Here is a 6,678-nt window from a genome sequence, read left to right on the forward strand (position 1 = left end):
GTGAGTGGAACTGCATTACCGCCCAGTTTACCAAGGCCACTGTCCCGGACGGGTACCGAATTTCGTTAACTTGGTAAGTACCAAATTGGTAAAGTATGACAAGAGCGTATAACGAACATAAATGATAGATCATGACATAAATGTCATGACATGCATGTAATGTAGGTCATGACTCGTGAAACAACCGCCTACGTTTTGGTGCTCTCATAGTCATTTCGTTAACTTGATAGGTACCAAAATTGACATAGTATGGTAAGCATGCAAGACGAACATAAATAATAGGTCATGATATGAATGCCATGACATGCGTGCCATGTAGGTAATGAAACAGCCACCTAAATTAAAATGACACAGCGAAAAAAGATTACACTCAGAAATCACTCAAATGGGTTCGGACGTGCCTACTAAGTGAAGGAAAGACAAAAGGACGGTGGTAGGATTCATAGTCTTGATTCTGACTAAGCAAAAATTTCAACGACTCAGCGAAAAAAATTAACGCCCAAAGCAACTGAAATGGGTTAGGACATGGGTATTTCCTTTTATTTGTCCCTTTTTGATGTGTTTTTCTGTAGTGTCGCTTATCTTTCCTTTTTATTGCCACCTAGATGTTTTGTATTATGTATTTGTTCTGATGAAAGTCTATTCCCAGCTCTGGCTATAGGCATGAGCATCTCATATGAATTTTCTGATGAACAATATAGCAAAATATGCTCACCTTTTTTAACAACTGGGCGCGGCTGTGGACGTGTTGTAGGACGCTGTGTACGAGGCTGTGGAGGACGCTTCCCATGACCAGATCTTTCTTCAATTTCAACATGATATGCAACTGGAGAGAGAGATGTCCCAACCTGTGCTTGCATCATAGTCAATAGAAAGGTAAATGCAACCACAATGACAACAGCATTCATGCTTGAAACTGTCGTCATAGCTAACAATTTCAAACATTTGATCCTATCCGCTTTGAGTAACAGTCTTTTATATAGGCGTTATGATGCATCAAAAAAGTGGCGCTTTTGTTCTTCGTGCGTTCACCCTAGCTATCACGTGCTCTCTTCTGTGTAGGGCCTGACGTAAAAAGAAATGTTTTTATGATTTGTATATAACACTTTCTTTTGTATCACGGTGCCTAGGACGAGGTGTGGGGTGGATATTGTTTCAGGACACACGAAGATCCATAAGCCTAACAATTCACAAAGTAGAAGAAAATCATAGTACACCACGAAGTCTTCAAAACTAGGGACCCTAGTGTTCTATTGTGAATCAGAGTATTGTGCACCAGCCCATTTAGGCGGTTGTTGATAATTTTGCGGGCTGACATAATAGGGCAGTGTTCAATGTTCTATAATTCATTACCAACATTGCTTCATTCGCACCGACTAAATCTAAGCACGCTATTATGTCCTCCTACTACCTTACAACTAGTAATCTCAGGGAGGGCCTACGCAGTATACTCGAAAAAGCTTGCACAAAAAGTGGATCGAGAGAACTGGCTTCTTACAAAAACCACAAAGACATTTTGATGCAACAAAATTCCGAAGGGAAATGATTTTACTACATGAGAGGAGGATCTTGTGCACAAACCGTTATTGTATGCGAAGCAACGTATGTTACAGCAGTGAATGATCCACGATCCCCTCCTCCTGTGAAGCCACGATCCCCTCCTCCTGAATTTCACAGAAAAGACATAAACAATAAATTGTAGTAAATTTGCTCCAAAACAACATTAACTACAATAATCGGTAACACGTGCAGTTCAGCTTGCGCTCTAATATGCTTCCCAGACACTCCAGTCTATTTCCATACAAAATGCTCTTACTCCCGTCAGCACTGAAATAGACTCCCGTTATTTCAGTGCTGTTAACAGATGGTCATGTAATTTTAGGCGTAAATAATAATCAAATCCAAGTTACTTGGATGTCAAAGAGGTACTATTCGTTTTTATTTATCGATATGCGTGAAGTTTCGTTAATGCCTATCACTTTAAAATAATTCGGCATTGTCGATTCTATAGACGCAATTTTTATACCCTAACCATTCTGCCTTCGCGCAACGTTCACACCCGGTGGGGTGTTGCACGCCACACATTCTTTCAGAATGGTGGCTTTGGTGCACGTATTTCATAGGCCACAACAGGGAATGATGTAGCATATGACGAGAATGTTGTGTGCATTGCACAGATGTGGTTTCTTATAAAGTGGCTGGATCATCTGTGAGCGGCTGCTTTTGTCGCAGTGAATGCGATAAGTGTCAAATGTATTGCCGAAGCCAGAATATTTTTGTTGAAACCACCCAATAAAAATTAAACACTGGCAAGCTTTTTATTAGATGAAAATAGAAGCGCTGACGCTTTGTCGTATTGCTAAACAAGAATGACATTCCGAACTTACGCAGAATGAAAGCGGTGTTGATGGCTCAACAAAGTGTGTGCAGCTGGCTGGTGACATGCACTTGGAGGCATTGTGGAAAAAAATGTTAGTGCAAATTTAGGGAAATGGAGCATATTTAAATGTAGTACAAAGTTAAGCAGATACTTACTACCCCAAAAAAAAGAAACCATATGCATTGATTGCAGAAACCCTAGTTCGGCACTTGATCGCTCACACTGCTTTCATATGTACGTGAAAAGTACAGTGCATTTTTACGTATTACTCCCACACATTATGTTTAGGATATTATGGTTGAGAGTGAACCGATGAACAAAATTTTGCTGAACAGATATTCTGTAATCTACTTGGATACCTCCGAGAAATTACAACTTCAAGAGAGCACCAAGTGCGCGCGTCAGATGTCTTGTTTATACATCAAAAAATGCGTTTCGTTGAAAGACGCTACTACCATTTTACGTACAAGAATGAGTATTCTTTTTGTGGTGCTATTTATAGTATATTTCTAAGGCGTCTAGATGGATTGCTGTCTTAAGATGTGGTCCGCCAGGCAGAAGTCGGTCCAATGATTCGTATACATGGGCCCATCAGCAGTAGTAAATGTCGGATGGAAATACTTTTAGCAATGCCACGATATATATTTACGACAAACTATATTCTGCTTGAAAACAAAATTTGTTGTGGTGAAGTGGTCTGCATACTGAATACTAAGCAAGATGTCACATGCAACGGATATATTTCTGTCGCACGAATAGAGACACCATATTTTGTTCGTCATCGCGTGACTTAATCGTTTACTTTTGGTGCATATTTCTATGGAAGCAAATACAACACAGATTATCATTGATGCTGCTAACGTCACTGAAAGATCTTGACTGCTTTAGAAGTTTTATGAAGCGTATTTATATCTTTTTTCGTTATAAAGCATGCCCTCGTCCGAACAGATACTTTAGTTGTCGAATTCGCACTTCGAAATGTGAAAAATACTTATACCATGGTCCAGGTCTCATATTGTAGATATTGCAGCTGCGTTTTCATATTGAAACCATCTCAGAGATACAGCGCTCACCCTGTCGGACAAAAAATAGCAACACTTAAATTAAAAATATTCATTCCGCGTCAAGATCAAAAATATATTCGTGTTACAAAGAGTTTCCATTTTACCTTCATCCTAGAATCGGGTAAATGGCATTTTGTCTTTCAGAAACCTTCCCTCAAACTGTAGACTTCCTCAAAACTAACCTGCTGCCAAATATGCACCTTTTTTTAAGCACGCAGTCCTCAAAGTTAAAATGTAGCTCATTGAAATAGCTATAACACCTTCAGAGAGATCTAAAGCACAGTAATAGCACAACAATAGGGGCGACACATTTTTAATTTCCTTCTCGACAAAGTGACTACGTTGCTTTAACATGGTCGTCCACGGTGCTCGTGTGTCTTAGTTTAAAAAGGCCGCCTGGCCCGCGCAAGAGGCTAATCTAGTGTATCTCAAGGTAGCAGACGCATCGGCTCTATAAGACAACAGTTTCCAGTGCAAGATAATTGATTGCCTTAACAATGTGTTACTCATTTAACCTTATGCGTCAGCTTAACTACTGTAAACGGTCCGTAGGCCAACCATATGAGCTGGGGGAGCGCGCAACAGCGTGCGGAATACGTGACACTTTCGTGTCCGTGCGCCCCTTCACACATTGCATATCTTTACTCTGCAATTCTGTGGTGTTCTATGCAAATGCCATTTATTTTGAAAATACCTCGAAATTGACGAACTGTTTGTGTGAGTATTTGTAGCGTGCTCCTGTACTTTGAAAGCTGTCGCTCTACATCGGCAAAATAGGTTTTCTTATCGTTTCGAGAGCTTGTAGAGACACTTGGAACTTCGCTGAAATCGCTTTTTAGACGTATCTCTTAGACGTACCTATATTAAATTATGCAAATAGCGGAAAAGGCGCTGCCAAATGAGGACTGCTCGATACCAAAGGTCTGGCTCGCTGAATGTTATGCACTTAAGAAGTTAACCCTAGCTAAGATTTGTAATATATTATGCACTCACGCTCTTATTTTTGCAAGCAAAGGAGAGTAAAAGAAGTTGTTCAAGACAGACGTATATTGCTTGCGATTGAAAAATGGCGATTATTTTAATTGGAGGCTAGCATTTCAAAGTAGTTTGAAGTCACTGAACTTTCAATTGCTTCGTCGCCCGCGCACAATGATCACCGACGATTGTGATACTCCCTAATGCAAATTCTGAGCGCAGCTGCTTAGTTGTTATGAATTGGCGGTATACTATGGCAAAGAATTTCATTCTGAACGAAAGGCTCCTCTCGGCGGCGGCGATGAGCATCGGCTCGGGCTAGAGTTACTGTATATGCGCCCTACGGGAGCGGAGTTGCGCACAGATCCGCCATCTTGTCTGCCGACGCATCCGTGTTAAGCAGAAAAGCCACTCCACTTGAATGCAGGGTACGGCGCGGTCAGCTGCCAAATGTGCTCGCTCCTTCATTCCGCGAAGGCGGTGGCGCGGCAGCTGGCAGTGCAGGCCATAGAAACTCTATGGTACAGGTGCAGCTGTGAAGTTGGTTTTCCCTCAAAAGGTTGATTTTACCATGTGACCAGATTTGGCGAATAGGGGCGCCGCTCAATGTCGAAAAACAAAGTGTGAACACGGGAACACGTGGCACGCGCGGAGCGCGTTCTCTAGCGGCGACGGAACAGGCGAAGTAGCGCATAGGCAGTCAGTCGGAAGCCCACTCCAGCGCTTTGTTTCCATAGTCGTCCCCGCACGCCTGCTCGCCGCCACTGAGCATGCATGGCTCCGCATTCCTCCTCACCCTTTCGCCAGGCTCCTTTTCTCCGCTTTCATCCTCATGCTTCTGCTGCACTCTCCTCCTCCGCGTTCCTCCTCGCGCAATCTTCGCTCTCGACGTCTCTATCTCACGCTGCGCTCCACGTTCGCTCTTTCATCCTTCGCTGCACTCGTTCGCTCGGTTACGAGGCACGCCGAGGGGTGCAGGCACCCAACGCAGGAACGATAGCCTATGAGTTGGGCTATAGAAAGGAACACATGTGAAAAAGTAAACACCTTCGGCTCTGAAGTCAGTTACTCCAAAATCATCATTTTCGGACAGGGAAGATTGCCTTCTTATTTTACTTTGTTTTTTCTTGAAATCGAATCGTCCATGAACTAGAAGAAAATAAATAAGTTTAGAAAATGCATGAATTAGAAAATTTGTATTAAAAAATGCAATCTCTCTAATACAAATGATATGCCAAGAATTGTAGAAAAACAGTGTTGTTTAGATAAATAAGTTGACAAATAATGATATTTTCTGTATGGTTTAGTAAAGCATTTTGCAGAAGTCGAAATACACGGACAATCTTTAGCACTGTAAAAGCCCGCCAGTCTAAGCTGACGAGGTTTATTGAGTTCAAATGCATTGTTTGATGGAACCCTGTGTTCACAACTGTTAATGAAAATACTCATGCTAACTATTTAGGTCGAGTCAGGACAATATTTTATTATTTTGAAATATTTGATGTAGATAACTAATTGCATCACGTTCGTTTTGCTTCTTTTGTGTGTTATCGTGGTTAAGTTGGATTCTTTTCAACGGGATAGGCGTCGACAAGCTGCGTAACACAGTCATATGCTCCGTTTGCAATACTGATTGACCCCCTGTCCAAGCACCTACTGGCCCAGCATGTTGGCAGCATGACATTCCTTATACCCCCTCCCACCTCGTCATGGTACTTAGCGCCCTCAAAAATTCCCATATGACTTGCGTGGCACACGCTATCTTATCCACTGTGTGTCTAGATCACCTAACTAGGGTGAAGAAAATTGGGTTTAGATGACCATGGGTTGGGGGTGACCCTTCAACCAGCTGTAATATATACTTCAAACAGGCCACACTCTGGAAATGTGCAACATGTAGAATCTCCCCTTCCAGGCATGGCAGTAGATGTCTACCACTTAGCATAAACTTGTCTTGTCTTGCAAGTGAATTGTTTCCACCTCCTACTTTGAGCTGACCTCCGGTACAGTCGGACGGCTAGCTATGATTGCTCTGATCGCGGCAACAAATGCAAAATAGATTGCTTGAATTAATACTCAACAAATGCTTTATATCATTTTTTTTCATCATTTAGTCAGAGTGGACATTAGAACATAGGTGTTCCTGGTCACTCTGCCAGACGGCTATGCGAGCACATAACGTATAACTGCAACTTGCGAATAACAATCGATATTTGGACAAAGCCTGATGCAGAATTGTTCATTGCTATGCTTCCCCCC

The sequence above is a fragment of the Dermacentor silvarum genome, chromosome 5 (assembly GCF_013339745.2).
Source record: "Dermacentor silvarum isolate Dsil-2018 chromosome 5, BIME_Dsil_1.4, whole genome shotgun sequence".
Classification (NCBI taxonomy): domain Eukaryota; kingdom Metazoa; phylum Arthropoda; class Arachnida; order Ixodida; family Ixodidae; genus Dermacentor; species Dermacentor silvarum.